Below are 22,051 nucleotides of genomic sequence, written 5' to 3' on the forward strand. Positions count from 1 at the left end.
ATCCAGAAAAGGAAGGTTTGTTGTCTGAAGAGATGAGAGAGTTTTCCAAGGGAACTTAGAAGGAAAAGAAAGCATCATAGAAAGAAAGAATGTTTGGGCACCTAGGAAGTAACTAAATGGCACTCTAGTTAGAAACCTCTTTTCAAACTGAGTTGTGCAAATAAATAATCACTGTCTTTCAAATACCAAAAAAAGTTTTATGATATAATATACTGGGAAATAGTGGGTTAAAAAGTTGAATGAATTTCTTAACCTTGAAACTTTTCAGAATCTTTAAAGTGTTTTGCAAATCCTCATGTAGTAGGCACTTCCCAAAGTTACTTTATCACCAAAATTTCATTTCATATGACACCCATGTAACATCACATGAGATAAGTTTTAAGACTGCTATCCTACAAGATCCATTGTAATGTGGAGAAGCCAACAGCTACCAAAGGATTAACACTAAAGGTGCTTATTAGAAACAGCTGTGAATCCAGTTGTAGAAGACATACAGCAATATATGGCAAAAGGAAAGGCTATGACTTCGTTTTTGTTTTGTTTTTTTCCCCCTGTAAGTAGCTCTTTGCAGGGAACCACACTCAGCAGGAAATTCCTTTTCTTGTCAGTTTAAGCAAAGCTACATTGTAACTGCCAACTACAAATTTGCACTTGCCATCTACCTCTACAAGGATTACATTATGAACTGTTGCAACTGCTGACCTTCAACACCCCCTGAAAGGAGTTCAGGGTAGAGATCAGGAATGAGGTACTCTGTGCTCTGGGGAAACTGGCAGAATAGGCCTTCAGATAGTTAGATATTTTCAGGAGAAGACTTTATGAGCCCAATTCTTGTATCTCCTCTCTAGAAAAGCACTAAAATCTTTCATGGTGACGTCTTCTCTTTGTGAATAGCAGTAACCTCCACGAGCCTAGCAGCAACCTTCTGCAAAAAATGTGTGCTTGATTGCATGTACTCCCCCTTTACCAAAATCACATATATACTGACCTTCCCCCCTACGTCTACGGAGCAGTTTCTCAGAGCTATCTGAAATGCTGTCTCCTGGGCTGTAATCCTCATTTTGCCCCAAATAAAGCTTAACTCACAAATCCCATATTGCGCATTTGTTTTCAGTCGACATAACTAACTTTTAAATCCGGTACCCCCATGCTCTACTGATCTCTGGCCTTAGCACACCTTTCAGATCTTTTGATCACACAATATCTTGCTTAACATGTTTGTTTTTTTCTGTAGATCAAAGAAGTAGAAATGAAGAATAAGTACATAACAAATGACCAGATCTCTTCCCTAGCTTCCCCTTCAGTACTCTCATGAAAAAACTGTGTGAACAAACTGTGTGAACAAGATAGCATCTAAATAAAGATGACTATAAATCCAGAAGCCTGCACGCAGTGGGGGATGGTGACAACTATGACCCCCTATCTCAGTGATTAATGGAGATTACTCCCCTTTTTCCCTTTAAAAACTTTCATGGCCAAGCAGAATCTTCAGAGATGGTTTTGGGGGACACTGAATCCACCATCACCCCAGATTTTGGCATTCTGATTAAAAGCAACTTTCCTCTATCAACATTTACATTTCTCGGGTGTTGATTTTCCAGTGGCAAGCAGCAGGACTTGAGTTTCGTAACACCCCTGCTACCAAACCCTTTTTTGGTTTGTTTGTTTGTGTTTGTTTGTTTGATTGGTTTTGTTTTTTTCCTCCAGCAATCGGAAAATAATAAATTAGAACTGGGATTTTGTGAGATCTTAATACTGATAGGTGACCTGTAGATTTAGTGGTGTGTGTGTGTGTGTGTGTACGTGTGTTATCTTTCCCATGAGTAAAGTTTACAAAAGTGCTAGGGTTAGGGTGGTGGTTCCCAGGAAGGGCTGCATACACCAGCATCCCCTTACTTGTTCACTTACCCTTAAACTTTAACAGTACCCTTTTATTAGAATGTTAATATTCTAATATTCTCTTATTAGAATATTAGAATTAAAACAACAGCGCTGTGGATTCTTGTGGCAGTGACAATAGCTGATGGTAGGAGAGTCAACCAAAGCTTAGAGAGGCTTGGTAGAATTTCCCAGATTCTTAAACTCTCATTTCCTCCAAAGAAAATGAAGAAATAAAAAATATTAAAGTAGTTAATTTTTTTTTTGATTTTGATGGTAAGGTGGGTGGTTAAATTATTATGTTAAAACTTCAGAGTATAAAAATTGGAGGCAACTTTCTCTTTTTTAAAAGGTAATTATGATAATAGAGCTCTGCTATTAGCAGACTAAAGCCCTTTTCCTATGAAAGGAGAAAATATACCTAAAAATGACAACTGTCAAAACAATAAACCTGAAACAAACATAAAATGCAAAAGGATCCTGAGATAATAACACTAGTCAGCTCTATAGAGCAATACAGAGCTGGCTGTGTATATATGCATGTACATATGCAGAATGTATACACTAAGTCTCCTGACTGTACATACATGAATTGGGACAGCAGGAAACAAAGAAGCTGAGGGAAAAAGAGGAGACACAGCACCTCATTATTCAGCCCTTCTGTGTCTCCACCCTGCTTGATCTCTTAGGGAGCTAGATGTTCTTTACCCATTTATAGATTCTGAAACACTGACAGATGAAATTCAGAACCATGGAACATGAACCCAAGTAACCCTATTTTCTAATTTTTTAAACAATTCCGTCTACTCTCTTTTAATTGACCTTGATATTATAACCTTTATTTTTAAAAATTTCACTGTATATGGCTGCAGGTCATGTGATTTTAATTATATTAATATGCTATATTTTAACTTCTCAGTAAATTAGTTTATCTTTTCAGCCAGTGTTCCAAGCCATGAGTTTTGAAATTAATTTAGGGAGTTATGAACATAATTTTTTTAATTAAAAAGAACAAAGCAGAATAACACAGCATAGTATAGAATAGAAAATATCAGATTGCTTTGTACACAGCAAGGGTAAATATTGTTTCATAAATTTTTGTCTCTGTATGCCTAGTAGAATCATGATATAATTTTTTCTTACTATTGTTCATAAGAAAAAATATTTGAAGTCTAATGTTTTAGGTGATATTTGGGTGTCAAGTTTTCATTTGTGCTGTGAAATCAATCATGTTAAATGTCCCATGCCTGTCAAATCCTTTGGCTGTTCCACTTTGCAGCTCCTGAGCCTGTGAGTTCAGCCATAGTTGTGGTGGACAGTTCTAGAAGCTCTTAGACTCACTCTGTATTGATAAGTTTTTGCCTCAAGCACATTAATGTTTTTGTTGTTGTTGTTTTCACTTTTTTACCCTGGAGTTTTTCTAATCCTGTGGAGTCCACTGGGGTGAGTTAGTGAGAGGGAGTTAATGACCTTAGGGCAATATTCAACACTTTAGGTCAGAACAAGTGGATAAATATTCTTGCCTGCCTTCTCCTGGACAAAGACGTTAAGAGGCATTCTTTATGTCTCCTATGAGAAATCCCAGCAGCATCAAGTCCGCATTGCTCACAGGATGTGACCTTGAAAATGTAACTTTACATTGTCCTTTCCTCTTTGTCTCACTCTCCATTCTCACTCCTGACCCCTGGTATCACTTTCAAAGAAACTACCTATACCCAAGACCTCATCTCAGACTTTTCTTTCAAGGAACTCATGCCATAATATTTACATTTAGACTTAGAATTATCAGATATTAAGTTTTGGAGATTCCTTAGAAGTCATCTGTTCCTATCATCCAACTTTCATTAACTTTTCTGACAATGAGTCTTCTATTTACCTTTGGAATAACTGTATTTCCAATTAATATACATACTTCTAACAGTTGTACTGATATTTAGCAATAAATATTTCTAAAAATTCTGAAAGGACCATGTACAGTATTCATTAAGTATTTATCATGTAGCTTAATTTTTGTGGGAATATTCTAGGAAACTTTACCTCTAACTGCCAATAGTAAGTAGGACTAAGAAAAAAATAAAGGAGGCCTGAAGATTTCTATTTTGTCTGTTTGCAAATGATGTGTTTCCTTCAACACATTTTTATAACTTCAGAAGAGTAAAGATAAGGACATTGAAGTTATAGAGCTGATTGCCCATTTTAACACAGCAGGTGGGAAAAGTCTAATATCTGTGATGTAGTGAAATGTACTCATCAATTTCACCTGTAACTCAATAGAACCTTCAAGATATTGATCTTAAATAATACACAATATGCCTTTCTTCAAAAATTTTTATAGACAATATCATCACATTGTTTTTAAGTGACATTGTATTCCAAAAGGATTGACAAAATACCTACCAGTCAAATGAATTCTCTAAAAGATATTTATGCTACATAAAGTTAGGAACTCCTCAAAATCCGTATGCAAAAAAGTCATGCAAACCATAAATGAAATATTTACTTAAAAATATGGTATTTAAGATAGACAATAATAACAAGTGTTGGTGAAGATGTATAAATATTGGAAGCCTCAAACATTGCTGGTCAGAAGGTAAAACAGTGCAGCTGCTTTGGAAAACATTTAGCAGTTCTTCAAAAAGTTAAACATAGAGTTACCATATGAGCCAGCAATTGTATTCCTAGGTGTGTACCCAAGAGAACTGAAAATATGTATTCACACAAAAGCTTGTATGTGAATGTACCTAGCAGCAGTATTTATAGTAGCCAAAAAAATGGAAAGCGAGAAGTCAATAAATTGAATGAATAAACAAAATGGATTATTAGCTATAAAAATGAATGGAGTACTGGTACATACTATAACATGAATGAACCTCGAAAACATTAGGCTAAGTGAAAGAAGCCAGTCACAAAAGGCCACATACTATATTCATTCCATTTATATGAAATGTCCAGAGGAGACAAATCCACTGAGAGAGAAATATTATAGTTGTAAGAGACTAAGGAGAGAAAGGGAATGGGAAGTGACTGTTAATGAGTACAGTGTTTTTTTTTTTTTTTTGAAGTGATAAAAATGTTCTGGGATTAGATAGTAGTGAAAGTTAAGCAGCTTTGAATATACTAATTAATTATCTTAAAAACCACTGTATTGTACACTTTAAAAAGGTGAATTTTATGGTATGTTAATTCAATATCACTTTTAAAAATATGGTAGCAAAGTTCCAGTCTTTCTTATACCATAACAGAAGGATGTGAAACTGTAAGATACTCCATGGAACACAGACCCCAAATATGCAGTTCTGTCTGTATGTCAGTCTTACTGTGAAAGTGGGTGATGAAAACCACGTTCACTCACATGACTCAGATGATATCCAATATAGCGTAGCCACGTGTAAACATCTAGCAATAAATGTCCCAGTAATAACAATATAATAAAATATTGAATACTTCAATGTTATTAAAAAGATAAAATTTTAAATTCCTATATGGGAAAGATAAGACCTTGTTGCAATTAGAAAATATAGTACCAATTCAAATTGCATACAAATATAGAATGACACTACTAGAAATGAAATGAATCATGCAACACTATAAATGGTTGTTAAACATTAATGAAATATTTGATTTATGCCAATCACTCCAAAACCAAGGCATTTTCCAGTCGAACAGTGGATGGAGAAAAATTTCTATATTTTATCTTAAAAATACTCAATCAGAAAGGCAGTTTCGTTTTTTTTTTCCTCCATGTATTTCTTTCTTTTCTCTTGGGAAATATTTTCAAGGTGTTGGTGAATTACAAGAACAGAAACATACTTGATGGGTCGTCCTACTTGTCAATCAAGTTAACAGCTATAAAATAAAATAAGTTATTCTGCTAAAATTTAACTTGTAAGGATAAATTTAGCTCTGAAATTTGAACAAATGACTGTTTCTTAAAATTAAACTATGACGCTTGGTTAATTTTGTTTATGTGCCATTGCATGTTAATTAATGTTTCCTCTTTAAGGATACTATCTTAAAGATAGGATAACATTGCTATGTGAAATATTTGAATGGACTAGCTATTGGTACATTTTATACTTTCACTGAAAAAGGTTGACAGTGATAATTCTAAAAATAGTTAATGACAGAAAGGGCTAATTATTCAATCTTTGGTAACTCCAGCGAGTTTTGGAAGTAGTTTCTAGGTTCAAGATATTTAAATGTACACATATCAAAAAGAAAAATCTGCTCCCTTTCTAGAGCCTTGTCAGCTTAGGCATTAAAGAATGTACAGTAGAACTGGACATGTTCACTTTAATTAAACCCAGTTTATAAAGATTTTTTTCTGAGGTTTTATTCTCCTTTGGTTAGTCTCATTCACCTAGTCATTCGATTAAATCACTTTTCTATTCCCTTAGGGATTCCCTTCCTGGGATTTGACACAGGACCTGGTTTCCAATCTGTCTGGCTACTGACATGAATAGTACTATGTTACAACCCAGGATCCTGAGCTATGGTTATTAATGCAGACAACCACGATAATTTTCTGATTTATTTTAAAAACCAAACTTCTTTCTTTTTAATTTAAAATATAAAGTCAATATTATGTTCCCCAAATGCTATCATAATGGGCTTATTTATAGAATAAAATTATACAATAAGTTGCAGTTTTCCACATCTATTGGGTATCTGGTATCAGGCACATAGTAGTGCCTTGATAAACATTTTATATGGAAAAGCAATGTATGAAAAAGTGAATAAGAAATGAATAAGTATACATTAGGATATAATTTTCCCTATTCGTCAGAATGAATATCCTGCATTAGTGTATCAGTTATAATTTAATTCAAAAATATTAATAAATTGCTTGTACTATAGTGTACAAAGATGAACAAACCATGGACCCAGACATGACTGTTCTTACAGTCTAGTTCAAAATACACAGGAATATACATAAACTATTTATTTGAAAGATGTCATATGTTAAATATCAACAGTTAAGTGTGACCAAAGTTATAAATTTCCTAAGGAAGAAGCAAATAATTTTTATTAAAGAGAATGTGAGTATTGGGATTGACTTCATAGGGGTTGAGCTGGGCCAAGAAGGATGGATAATATAGGAAAACACACAAATGCAAGACAAATATAATAGACAAAACAAATATAACAGACAAAACAAATGTAACAAACAAAACAAAACAATAACAGCATGGCTAAGGAGGAAGCAATGTACAGAATAGCCATTATTCTGGTATGCTTAATGCCATAATATTGTGGTGGAATGTTATTCATTTAATTGGATATAGGTTTGAAAAGGTATCTTGGGGAAAGAGTTAAGGTGCTGATTAGGATTTAGTCCTTATTTTATAGACAATGGAGAGCCAACAGAATGGTTTTGTTGTTGTTTTTGTCATAAACAGAAAAGCAGAATATGGCATAGTTCTAGGGGAAAGCTTTGGAAGAAAATGACAATTTTGTGTCTAATAATGGATATAGCATTACATAGGTAATGCTATATCATATAGTTGAATGTTGCTAAGAGAGTACAGTCATCCCTCGGTATCTGCAGGGGATTGGTTCCAGGACCCTCTTTGAATACAAAATCCACAAATGCTCAAGTCCCTTATTAAAATGGTGTACTGTCTGCATATACACTCTGCACATCCTCCCATATACATTAAATCATCCCTAGATTACTTACATTACATAATACAATGTAAATGTTATGTACATAATTGTAAATACATTACAAATGCTATTTAATTTTTGCTGGTGTACAGCAAATTCAAGTTTTGCTTTTTGAAACTTTCTGGATTGTTTTTTCAAATATTTTTCATCCATGGTTGGTTGAATCCATGGGTACCAAGGGTGACTTGTAGATCTTAAATGTTCTTATCACAAAAGAGGAAATGGTATCTATGTGATGGGATGGAGGTGGTAGCTAATACTATGGTGGTAATAATTTTGCACTTTATAACTGTATCAGATCAATATGTTGTACACCTTAAACTTACACAATATGCCAATTATATCTCAATAAAACTGAAAAAACAAGTACTGATGGTGAGACTTTAAAGTAAGTGGAAAGAGAATGGTGCCTTGGCCACTGATTGAGGAGTTAACTTCCTGAGGAAATACTGCTTATATCCCTCAGTCAGCATATTATAGGCATTCATTTAGTTCATTTACACCTTGAGTTAATCTTGCCTAAGGGAATTTAAATGTTTCCATTAAACATAGTCAACTTATTCATGTTCTTTAAAATGATAGGTTTCAAAAAATTTTAATACTACTCATATGAAAACAGGAAGCAAAGGAGAAAACATTTGAAGAAAGAACCATGTCGAAGAGGGGCGTTGAAGAAAAGTTGAGATCTTTCATATTGATGTCTTCTATCATTTCATTTAATTAGGAAAGTAAATGTCTATTGAAAATAAAAGCAAGGTTAAGAGACAAATTTAAAGACAGTGAAAAATATTTGCAATAGTCACAGTGAGGGATAGTAAAATGACATCCCTGAAGATTTTAGGGACCAGTTGAGTTTAAAAGATATGCACTTTCAATAAATATCTAATTCCTATAATTATGCCATCTTCTCCAGTAATGCTCATTAATCTCAGACCAATAATTTTCTACTTCGGTAGTCCAGTATGATGGAAATAAAGAAGAGTAAAACTAGAGGGCTATTAGGAGCAATGAGTGAGACAGAGACAATGGGATCCAGGCTAGATAAGATGTTATGGATTAGATTGTGTCCCCCCCACCCCCACCCGCAAATTTAGATGTTGAAATCCTAATCTCCAGTACCCCAGAATGTAACCTCATTTGGAAATGCGGTCATTGCAAATGAAATTCATTAAGTTAAGATGAGGTCATACTGGAGTAGGGTATCCTAATAAAAGGAGAACTTTGGAAGCAGAGATAGCATGCACACAGTGAGAATACCATGTGAGGGTTGGAGTTGTGCTGCTACAAGTCAAGGAACTACCAGAAGTTAGGAGAGGGATCTGGAAGAGATCCTTCCCTAGTGCCTTTAGAGGGACTTCATGGCCTTTCCAATGCCTTGATCTCATATTTCTAGCTTCCAGAACTGTGAGACAAATTTCTGCTGTCTTAAGCCACCCAGTTTGTGGTAGTTTGCTACGGTGGCATACTAATACAGAAGGCAAACATAGTCAAAAAATAAATAATGGACTGAAAACCTAAAAATAGGTAAACTTGGAGGTCACAGTGATCAGAGGGAATGATAGAATAGGAAATGACAGAAGAACAAGAGGTTGTGGATTAAGGAAGGATATTTAGAGTTGAGATCCCAGAGTTGGAACAGTTCTAAGCTATGATGAGTTCTGAGGCATAACTCTGTGTGAATTTCTGAAGTGGGTTGTAATAACATGCTAACAACATAGAACTATCATTTATGTGAGCATCAATTTTTATAATGGTCATAATTTTTCCTTAGAATAGCTTCTTAATAAGTTAACAGTATTTATAACTTGGTATTGGGGCAAAGAATATAAAAATAATCTTACTCTAATTTCTTTGACATATTTGAAGAGGAAGCAAATATAAAAAATATTGAAAAATTGTTCATATCTGAAGACACATCACTACACTCTACTATTTTCAAAAAAAATATGTTGTTAGAGATGAGATGAAAGAGGCATGGAGATTCAAAAGAGTACCCATTTATTTGTGTTTTCCCTTTTATAAGCTAACAACTGATCCAGCATAATCATAGACAATGTTGAAGGTTAAAAGAAGAAATCTACTTGTTAACTTTGACCAAATTCTATAAGATACTCCCAAGTCATAATGAGAGACACTAGCGAAGGAAGACTCAGGACAAGGAGAAAATAATTAAGAGTTTTTAAAAGAAGTAAAATGAAATAGTAAAAATGGAATTACTCTGTTAGTAGAGACACGACACTCAAGAGATCAAAATAATTGGACCTTCTGCCACAGATTTGTGCAAAGTTTTCTACTTGTTTTATAGAATAACTTGAAAAGCACCCTTTCTAAATGATATTCTTCTATCACAATGAACAGTTGCTGGAAAAACGAAAAACTTCAAAATTCTTTCTGTTTTCTAGTTGGCCTTAACTGCTTCATTAGCTTCCTTAGTAAATTTCAAATGTTGAAATTCCATTGTTAATTACATAGTTAGATAATTTTTATACTTGTTTTATGGCATGTAGAATAACAGAGTTGTCCTCCAAATTTTTTAACTTAAAATCTTCCAATTACCAATTGCTATTCACAACTGAATTTCCTAAGCTCCCATACAATTATCCTTTTGTAAATTATCTCCGGTAAGTTCTGGCTAAACTAGACTATAAGAAAAAAAAAGAATATTTTAGCCCCTGTTCAATAAAGCCAATAAAATCAATTTATCGTCATAGCTGTATTGCTTTACCAGACAGCAGCAGCAAATCAGAAAACATCTAGAATCTTAAGACAAATACAGTTGGCTTTAGAATCTGGCATTAATTGGCCGTCCAAACTGTGTCATAAAACTGGATAGAAGCATGCTTGTCTAATATAATTTTTCAAATCAAAATACTAATCTACTTGAACACACTAATAACGTTTCCAACTTAAAATAAGGATTAGTCATTTTGGAGCAAATATTTGAAGACATAAACAACCCTTGAAGCACCAACCTTAAAAGGGAAGCTTTGCCATGATTGTTTATGACTGATATAATAGTATGCTTAGACTTCTGATAGAGTGTATATTTTAAAAAATATGGTATGACTCTTGCTTCCCTGGGCATGTCTTTTTAATCATGAGCATTTTCACAAATTAGAATTGACAAAAAAGGAAATAAAAATTATAGACAATAATGTTTGGGTATAGCTTGCTATAATAACATAGCTAAATAGTAGAAAATGATTTCAATATAGCACAGGATGCTCTCTTGCATAGAGTAAGACATCACACTATATCATAACCTTATAATATATAGTCTCAATACTGGAATAATGAAGCAGGTCCTCTTTATTTCATTGCATTTTGGTAGCAAAATTACTCATTTCTATCTTGAGTGGTAAAGTTGAAACAGGAGCATGGGATACGTTCAGTATTTTCCAAAAGGACATGATTCAAAATATGCAAATTTGGGGAAAAAAGAACATGAGAAAATAAAATAAGTGAAAAGGAATGGTGACTACTATAAATTTATACAAACACCAGAAGTCAATGTACCTACTTGTATACCAGGTAGATGACATGGCAAAAAAATTTGCAAATATAAGAATATTGACTTGTACAGCAAAGGATCACAGAGAAGAAATTATATACATGCAAACAAAGATATAGTAGATATCAATGACATAGCAAACAAAATTATCTACTTTCTTCTACCATTTGGTAAAATTTAATTCGGTTTACTGTGAATGCACGTCTAGAACATCAAATAATTCCTCTGACGAATAAAACAGTTACAGTTTGAGACATTTGGACTTGAATGCAGAAATTTACCAATGCTGAAGAATTATCATGAAGATATTATTTTTCTGAACTAAATGCCAGAATTTAAGTAAACTAAATTCCTTGATCTATTTTCTACATAATGCAGATAAACTAATTCTAATATTTTACTTTTCCAGTTGTGTTCCTCTGAAAATATTTCAATTGGCATCAATTCTTTCCTATTTAAATTTTACAGTCAGGATTTGTGATTCATTAATCAGATATTTGCTCATATTAATTTCTGCCAGTATAGTTTTTCTTTTATGACCATTGTTTCTACCAATCCTAATTGTCCTGGCCAAATGCTTTACAGCACAATTGTGTCAAAAAGATTTGATGCTCCCATCAATTTTTAGCCAATAAAACGTTTATCCTGTCCAGTTTGAGGTTTTGTTTGTTGATTATTCCTTATGAATTGAATACATAGGTGAAAGCTTGTGTTTCCCTCATTTTTAAACTACATACGTTTTTAAAATTATAGATAGAAGGAAGAAAAACAGTCCATGATGACACCACCTGCATAATTCCTATTGATCCTAAAAACGAATACATAAAGTAATTCATGCACATATTTGGAAAATTTAAACAAACGTAAAACTTCAAGATTAAAAGCAGAAAAAGTCCCTTCTCCTAAATTAACCATTATCAACAGTTTTATGTGCATTAATTCATACCAATATTATTTTGTGTAATTCTTAGGTAGCCCATGGAAAAATGACAAGCACTTTTATGAGACTGAGAGAAAAAGAAGCCTGAGGAGGCCTGCGGGAGGTGGGGAGGGGCAGAGATGGGGGAAACCAACTCAGAAAGGAAGGCAAGCAGAATAGGAGGCAGAGAACAACATAGGTCTGTGGAAATACTTGACTGAAGCCTCCTGAGTAATGAGCCTCATGTTTTTGCTTTTCCGTGTCTCTACGTTTTCTTAGGGAAGATACCTGCTAAGCATATTAAAATAACTAAACACAGGCTACTGACTACTTGACATAGTTTTCAAATAAACTAACAATTAAAGCAAACAAGTTGAATGGCATCCTGGAGTCTGAAAATCTGGGTGGCCGATTGAATTTCTGACTGAATGGGTTAAAGTGACCAGATGTTTCAGTATTTTTACTCAATGACAGACCAAAAAAAAAAAAAAAAAAAGCAGATTAATGTTTGGCACTCCTGCAGTTCAGTCTGCAACTTAATTATGTAGTTTTGCACATGAGAGAAATTCAAAATTCAATAAATTCTTGCTGGCTGAGTGATCAAATCATTTTACTACATTTTCACTTCCAATCAGTGCTTTGGTTATTGTAAATATACAAAAGATTATGGATAAGTTAATATACAAAAGGATCAACTGATAGCATCTGGAAAATAATATGTTCTAAAGAGCAGTATATCTTTTGGATTATTTGTTATGGTTTTAAATCTCTGTTTTCCTAGTTTTAGATTATTATATTGCCCCAAAAAGCAGATCATATCATCTGTTTCTTAAAAAGAAGTTCATATTACAAAAGTTTATATTTCAATATTATTCCCAACTTAACTTTTTCTTCAGATATTTTAAAATTTTATAGGACTAACAATTTTGGTTTCTAATATTAAATGCAGACATAGTTATCCTCATTATTTCAACATCTCCATGTATAGTTAATGGTCAATACAGTTTGCCTCAAATGAGAATGCCTTCAAGTCATTGCACTGCTATTACATCTGAACATTACCTTCTTTCATATTTGTTTTAAATGATGTATAGTTGAGATGTATTGTGTTAGTTTCAGGTATACTACATAGTGATTTGATATTTGCATATATTATGAAATGATCACCACAATAAGTCTAGTAACCATGTGTCCCCATACAAAGTTATTACATATTCCCTATGCTGTATATTACATCCCCATAGCTTATTTATTTTATAACTGGAGGTTTTCACCCATTAATCCCCTTCACCTACTTTGCCCCCCTCCTCCCTCTGGCAACAACGCATTTGTTCTCTGTGTCTATGAGTCTGTTTTCATTTTGCTTTGTTTGTTTATTTAGATTTTTAGATTCCACATAAAAGAGAGATCATACAGTATTTGTCTTTCTCTGTCTTACTTATTTCACTTAGCATAATACCTTCTAGATCCATCTATGTTGTCACAAATGGCAAGATATCACTTTGTGTATGGCTGAGTGGTGTTCCATTGTGTGTGTGTGTGTGTCTGTGTGTATACACATACACACATATTCTCTATTGATTCATCTATCAAAGGACACAGGTTGCTTCCATATTTTGACTATTGTAAATAATGCTGCAATGAACATTGGTGTGCACGTATCTTTTCAAATTAGTGTTTTTGTTTGCTTTGGGTAAATACCCAGAAGTGAAATTGCTAGACCATATGGTAGTTCTAGTTTTAATTTTTTGAGGAACTTCCATACTGTTTTCCATAGTGGCTACATGGACTTACAATCCCACCAACAGTGCACAAGGGTTCCCCTTTCTCCACACTTCTTATTTAACACTCCTTATTTGTTGTCTTTTTGATGATAGCCTTTCTCTCAGATGTGAGGTGGTATTGATTTGTATCTTTCCCTGATGATTAGTGATGTTGAGCGTCTTTTCATGTATCTGTTGGCCATTTGTTGGACATTTCTTTCTTAAGGGAGAGAGAAGAGTAATAACTTTTTCAGGGAAGATTAAAATTATTAGCTTAGTCATAAGATTAGAAATCATAATTATATTGTGGGAGGCAGTGTCGGGTAATGGTTAGGAGCAAGGACTTTGAAGTCAAACATTTGAATTCCAATTCTGAATCTATTCTTAATTAGTCTTATTTACTTATTTACTCTTATTTGACAATATGCCCCTTAACCTCTCTGAGTCTTGGTTTTCTCATTAGTAAATAGGATAATAACATTTGAGTCATGGTCCATAATGTTGTAAGACTTGCATAATAATATGCAATACGTATGTATTTCACAAACATGAAAATGTGCTTAAAACACACATATATAAATGTAAATAGATTAACTATACACATATATGTGTGCATATGGGTGTGTATATATTTACATATAGATCTATATTTTATATATATTAGCATAATTTAGCATATATTAGCATTGTGCTTAGCATAATGCCTGGCCCATAGTAATCACTTGGTTAAAGGCAACTCTTATCAAGTATTCAGGTAACAGAATTCTACTCTGGCCATTCTGGTGAGTTATTGGCCAGTTTGGTATAAGAAAATACTAAAGCCTTTTTTTCAAGCAGATATATTTATGTTGAAGTTTAGTTCTTCAATTGACTACCTGCATAATCTTGGTCAAATTATGTAAACTTCTGAGTCTCAAATTATTTAAATGTAAAATAAGATTAATGAAACTTACTATGCAGGGTTTTGGGGGATGGGAGGATTAAAAGAGATTAAGTGTATAAAATACCAGGCACAAGTCTGACATATAGAAGGTGTTCTATATATTATTTTTTCAAGATCTCATACATGTTCTTTAACTCTTAGATTTCTTACCTCTTGATCTTTAAAATATTTAAAATCTGCACATGTGCCCTTCATGGGATTGTTGTGTTGATTAAATGAGATGATATATAAGCTATCAAGCCAACCACTAGCACATAGTTGGTTTTCAGTATTTTTCAACTCCACTTTCCTAGATATATACAAAATCTATGAAGATACCAAAATAATGTAGGTCTGAATGTACAACCAAAGTATCCTGAATATTCTAAGAAGAATTTAAAGTCTTTGCCAAATCTTTACAAAAACTAACAAAAATCTTTTAATATTAAGACAGTTTTGAGGGAAATCCAAGTATCTACTTCTATCTGCTAACCAAGTCAGTCATTTATTTATAGGTGTTGCTTCCATAGAATGTAATTTCTGGGAGAGTCAGGGCTATATTCTGTTTACTTGCCATTACATTCCCAGTACTTAATTATTTGTTCAGAAAAAAGTAAATATTCAAAAATCATTTGTTGAACAAATGAATAAAAGTCACTCCTAGCAAGTTTCCAGCTAGGATTGTGCAGAATCAGGCTTCATCCGAGTTGAAACAGCAAACCACCTCCAAAGTAAAAAGTCTTTTGTCCTCTGGGACATTCAGTGCACAGTCAGGGCCTATGTTTCTATCAACCTGATGTTTCTTCAACATCAACAGGTCTCCCACTAGGAATTATTTGCATGTATTTCAGACATTGTTGTCAAAATTACCATGTTTCCCTGAAGAGTGAGGTCTGAATTAATGAGGTTTTACTAAATTTTTAATGATTGGTTTAACCTTTGAGCGAACAAATTAAAGGCACATGATAAAGCAGAATGACTGTTAGAATTGAATCCACATGTAAATTTGATCTTCTAACATTTGCACACAAAGTGACAATTTCTGATGAAGTAGGAAGCACTACAAATGTGCAGAAATCAATTCAGCCATTAGGATAAGGCTGAAACCTCATTCCAAATAAGGAATATTATACTGGTGGCCCAGAGAATTACAATATGCCTGACTTGACATCAATACAAAGCTTAACAGATTTTTAAAAGTGCTTGTGATACTGAATTGTTTCTGCCACATTTGCAACTCAGGTTATTAAAGAGTTGCCTTACAATGACTCATATATTTAATTTTAGGAATAAGAAAATACAAAGTGAGGTAATAACAAAGAAAAATTCTTCCTAGGGCTTATCAAGTCTCTCCTGCATGTTTAGGATGCATGTACATCTTTGGTACACAGTGTCTCATAACTTCACTTAACTGAATATTCATTCAATTTTTAAAAGAATCTGCTTTTCAAGTCTGTATATTCTATTTCTGTTTGTATAGAAAAAAAAAAGCCTTTAAGAATATACAACGTAATGTAAAACATGGTTGTGGTTTGTTGATAAATTATAGATGGTTCTGACTATCTACTGTGTGCTAGTTTTCAGTGGTCATTTTATTTTTTGTAATTTCAGAAAACTAAGAAAGTTACTTCGAAATAATTTTTAAACTTTTGTTTGGAGTTAGATATGAAATTTTGAGACAGAATAACAAACCAAAGACATAAAACCTAGCGGTATAGTTAGCATATAGATAGCACATTACTGTCTTACCTATTATTCTATCTTGCTATTTTCATATCTTTTTAGGTATTGCAAGATTAAGGCTGCTAATGTTGGCATATGCGCATTTAGCCTTAAAAGAGATTAAGTTAAGCTGGCAGTAAAAAATAAAAGTTTTCTTGTTCAATAATGTCAGACACAGATACTACAAAAGATAAAAGATAATGGGCTAAATTACCTCCCAAAATCAGTTGGTGAAATAACATCTTAATATCTTTTTAGGAGCAAGAATTGGCAGACAAAGATTCTTATTCTTTACATAAAACTCAGATAATAAAAACCTGAGCTACTTAACTGCTTGGAGGCTTCACATTTCTGCAAGCTCATGTGGACCAAGAATGCTACCTGCCATATCAGAAAACAGAGGATGTTGTGACCATCAAGCCAGAGCTGCCCGTCTTACTCCCCCCTCCTCCATCCCCGCCCCATGGGGAGCCCTGATGGAAGTCAGGATGGAAACAGGCTACCCACCACCAAGCTCTCAGCCACTGCAGCGGTGCCCAACAGTGCACCCCGAGGGGACTCAGGATGAGAAAGAACCTCATACTGGTCCTAGACAGTTAAGATACATATCAAAGGAATGACTTCAATAAGCCCAGACTCTTGCATCTTCCCATACATAGAAAAGTGCTAAGTTAATTAATTTGAGAAGTCTGATTTTCTTTAACCATGATCTTTTGATGTTCCTACTACCTGGTTTTGTTGCAAAACTCCTATATATCCTGGCCCCTCCCTTACCTCTTCAAAGCATTCCCTCAGAGCTATCTAAGAGGCTGCCTCCCAGGCTTGAGTCCCCAGGAAATCTACCAAATAAAACATACTTTTCAACTTTTAGGTCGTGCTTTTTTTTTTTCAGTTCATCACACAAAAGTCAAACAAAAATTAATGTCTTTACTAATATAATTTTTTAGCCTCTTCTTAGGATGTTGCACCAGTATTCTTGGGAGGGACCCTCCTGGAGACAGATTAAAATAAATGAAATAGATTATAACATCTTTAGGAGTATTTACACCATGGTGATATTATTTAATGGAATAACTTTATAAAATATTTAAACATGTCCCCACTAAAGAATGCATTTCTCTTCTGAAAATGTGGAAGTGAGAGGACTGCTGCATAAAATCAAACTGAGCAATTTTGTATTTTACATACACAGTTTCTTGCAAATCAGTTTATCTTTTTTTCCCCATTGCTTGGTCTGTTTTTCTTTCACTTTCTTATTATTACTTATTTTTTCATGTAGCAAAAATATGCAAATACCTTTACAAAAGATCTGCTTGGAAAATCTGTTTGGCAAATATCATAAAAAACTCTTCAGCAAGACTTTTAGAAATGTGTGTCTGTAAACTATTTTTTCATAGACTAAAAATATGATTAAAAGTCTAAATTTAGACTTACATATTATATAAGTGGTAATATAAGTGACTGTATTGGAAACAGTCATGATAAAGATAAAATAAACTAGCAATTAAATTCATTGACATACACATTGCATATGTAACATTGTGTATTAAATCATTATACCTATATCTTAGAGAGTGGTGGAAAGGCATTAAGGGTGCTCTGCCTATTAAAGCATGTATTGTTCAATACCTAAAAATAATTAGTTAGAATATAAGACACAATCTTTAAATTCAAAGACTATCCTATGACAAAATGTAAATATGACATTTTAAAATAGGGAGAAAAAACAATGGGGTAAGATGGCTAATATATGCTCCCACTCAGTCTAGCTGGTGATTGCAATTTTCAAAGTAACGATGGAATAACATTCATTCCCCTCCGACACACACATAATTGAATATATCTCTCTGTCTTTCTAATTTAAAAAATTAATCATTTTGAATGGAATATTTTTAAAATAGATTACTTACTTCCATTCTCTTAAAGAGGACATCTAATATAAATTTAAATTTTCTTGAAGACTAAAGCCATGAGAAGTCTAACTTATTAAATAATGGAATATTCAAAGCAATAGGAAAAATTTGATAATATAAGATTTAACCTGTATTTATTTAATAAGTCTATATAGAGTGTACTTATTAGGAACTCTCAGGTTTGGTTTTAATTCTTCTTTTCTTCACTTGTTAAAATGAAAATAATAGCAATACTTCCTTCATAGAATTATTGTGAAATTTAAAAGAGTTATTACATGGAAAGCACTTGGTACAGTGACTGCCTGGCATATGGTTAAGTGCTTCATTTGATGTTATCAATCAATATTCTGCAGTAGCTAGTTTCAATGCAGTTAAGATGTTTTTGTCTTTTCTGTTTAAAGATAATTTCATCTGTGACTTGGGTTGAAAATAGGCATAAATGTAGATTAGTGAGAATGAATCTACTTAGTAAGATAAAACTCATAAAAAATATACATCACTTTGAAATTGCATTTCTAGTAATGTTACCAAACCAAACTTGGGTCCATTTGCCCAATGTGCAGCAAAGCCAATCTATCGACACTAGGTTGTGGTGAAGGAAAGTATAGCTTTTATTGTAAGGTGCCAAGCAAGGAGAGCATGCAGCTAATGTTCAAAAGACACAAACTCCTCAATGACTTCTGGGGCAGGGTTTTAAAAGACATTGTGAGGGTCCTGGGGTATGTGATCAGCTTGTGCACAATTCTCTGATTGGTTGATGTTGAGGTAATAGGGTGATATTTCAGGAATCTCAATTATCAGTTTTCTGGCTTTAACAGGTCTGGGGTCTACATACTGGTGGTATGCGTGCACTTAACTTCTTACACCAGGTGGGGGTTTTAGTATCTGCAAAACAACTCAAGAATATGTCTCAAGATATTATCAATAGCCCTTGAGGAGGAACTAAAGGTCCTTGACTTTATTTGATGGCTAAACTATTATTATTTTGTCTTGCCTGATTGTTTTCCTTTGTTTCTGCATTTTTTCACTTCTCTGACTATATTTGCTCTTTAGAATTCAGGGAAAGCCTAGGAGACTAAAGCTTTTCTATAAGCAAGAGGCAGGGTGTGTGTGTGGAGGTCTGTCCCTGGGAAGGTCCTGCAGGTGTTGCCAAACCAAACTTGGGTCCCCTTGCCTGCATGCAGTAAAGTCAATCTACTGACACCGGGTTGTGGTGAAGGAAAGTGCAGCTTTATTGCAGGGCACCAAGCATGTAGTCCAGAGCAGCTAGTTCTCACAACACCTGAACTCGCAGATGGGTTTCAGGGAAACACTTTTAAAGGGCAGGTGAAGGAGAGGAGTCACAGGGTATGTGATCAGCTCACACACAATTCTCTGATTGATTGTGAGGTAACAGGGCAGTTCTACAGGGTTTAAATTATCAATCCTTAAGCTCCAGTAAGCCTGGGGGCTATGTACTCCTGGTCACCAAATAGTTAATATCTGCCATCTAGTGGGGATTTTATCATCTGTAAAACAACTCAGGAGATGTGCATAAGATATTGTTATCTAGGTACTTCAGAGAGGAGCTAAAGCAGAAGATATGGGGGAGGGGTCTGTCCCCAGAAGGCCTCATAGGGTCCTGCTTTGTTACATAGGGCTCTGCTTGGTTTTAGTAAGAGAATATTGTATAATTTGAACAAAGCCCTCTGTAGGTCAGCTCACAAGACAATAAAAAAAAGATTGGGGGAGATGAACCTGAGGGGAGGTGAGCAGTAAATTTGATAGTGCTTTTCCATTATGGCATCTTCTGACCTCAGAAGTGACTGAGAGGTTGAGAAACTGAGCAGTGCTTTTGACAATGGGGAAAAAAATTAGAGTCCAAGGATTGCCAAGGGGAAGGCCTTAATAAAAACCTCTATACTTTGAGACGAGACTGTGACCAGCAACACTACAGGTATAAGTAATTCCAAAAACATCAGGTGAATCAGAAGTAAATTGGCCCTCAGAGAGACTTAAACTCAGTGTTAAATCATCTGATTCCTGATTGCTAGAGCTCCTAGCAATCATTCCCACCAGAAGCACACATAAAATTTCCCTACAGGAGGGTAACATCATTCTAGTTCTAAAGTTATTTCTATAATTTTTTATATACAATCTCCAGAACCCAAATAAAAAAATAATAATAAATAGACACACAGGAGACAAGTAACATCACTAAATATTAACTGAAAGAACAGACAGTGTAATAGACCACAGAAGCTCTAGAGAATGAATTTATCAAGCAAATAGTTTAAATTAATTATGGCTGATATATTCAAGAATATAAATAAAAACAATATAAAAATTTTGTCAGATAAATGGAAATTTTAAAAAAAGCTATAAGACTTCCCTGGTGGCACAGTGGTTAGGAGTCTGTCTGCCAGGGCAGAGGACATGGGTTTGAGCCCTAGTCTGGGAAGATCCCACATGCTGTGGAGCAACTGAGCCCATGTGCCACAACTACTGAGCCTGTGCTCTAGAGCCCATGAGCCACAACTACAGAGCCCATGTACCACAACTACTGAAGCCCACGTGTCTAGAGCCTGTGGTCCACAACAAGAGACACCACCGCAATGAGAAGCCCGCGCACTGCAACAAAGAGTAGTCCCCACTCAGTGCAACTAGAGAAAGCCCACGTGCAGCAATGAAGACCCAACACAGCTAAAAATAAATAAATAAATAAATTTATATTTTAAAAAAGCTATAAACTGCTATAATCAACATTAAGTATTAAGTGGATGGGTTTAACAAATGATTTTCATAACCAGCTGAGGTATTAGTGAGTTAGAAGATAGATCTGAAGAGAGTATATAAGACTCAAGTTCTGATAATTAAACAGAGGCAAACTACAGAAGAGAATCCATTATAATCTTATCTACTGGTAAACTCTTAGTGAAAAAATACTTTAAACACATTCTTTTTTAAAAACACAAACACATTTCTATTACCAAATAAATTCACTATACAGTATAGATCTATTAAAAACATATTTGGCCATAAATTTTACCAGTAGTATTGTGGAGTATTTTTGCATATTATTGCTACAATAAAACAATGGTTTACTAAAACTGCCACTATATGCATTATCTAGGATATGAAAAGTAAATTCAAATGTGTCTATTGGATAAACATGAGAAATGAGGGTAACTGAGTTCAGTATCTTAATTGTGAGCTCATATAATGCCTATGTAGTTCTTTCTGACCCCATAGGTTTTTCTCCTTAGATATAAATTCTAGAGGTAGAACATTTCAAATGAGTATACACACTTCAAGATGAAAAGTACTAATTATAATTGTATAAACAAACAACTATCAGAGAATCATAGAGAATTAATCAGGTTATCAAATAATTAGATTTTCTTTTTTCTAAATACAATCTTGGGCTGTAATCTCATGGGGTTAACTATTGCAATATTTGCAAAGAGCAAATCCTTCCAAATATTAAAATAACAATATCAGGTTTTCTTTGTAAATAACAACTATTTAAAAATTAATTGCGGAATAATTATTTCATCACCTCAAAAAAACCTATAAGCTCATTGGAAGGCTAAATTGAAGCTTGAGAAGCTAGAATTTAATGTATTACAGTACACATAAATTGTAAATTAATATTCCTGCCTTTGGGCTAGGCAGTTAGAAGAAATTCATAGCATTTCCCTGATTTGCAATTGAGATTGCTAACCACATTAGTATTAAAACATGATTATACATTGTTTTTAACTCTATTTTACAATC

At 33.9% G+C, this 22,051-nt stretch overlaps 1 protein-coding gene across 2 annotated transcripts in view; it reads right to left on the reverse strand.

The window, feature by feature from the left end:
* Positions 1-22,051, reverse strand: part of GUCY1A2 (guanylate cyclase 1 soluble subunit alpha 2) — a 413,705-nt gene that overhangs the window by 116,897 nt on the left and 274,757 nt on the right. The gene's annotated exons all lie outside the window — the stretch shown is intronic.

This window comes from Balaenoptera physalus (assembly GCF_965194825.1).
Source record: "Balaenoptera physalus genome assembly, chromosome: 10".
NCBI lineage: Eukaryota > Metazoa > Chordata > Mammalia > Artiodactyla > Balaenopteridae > Balaenoptera > Balaenoptera physalus.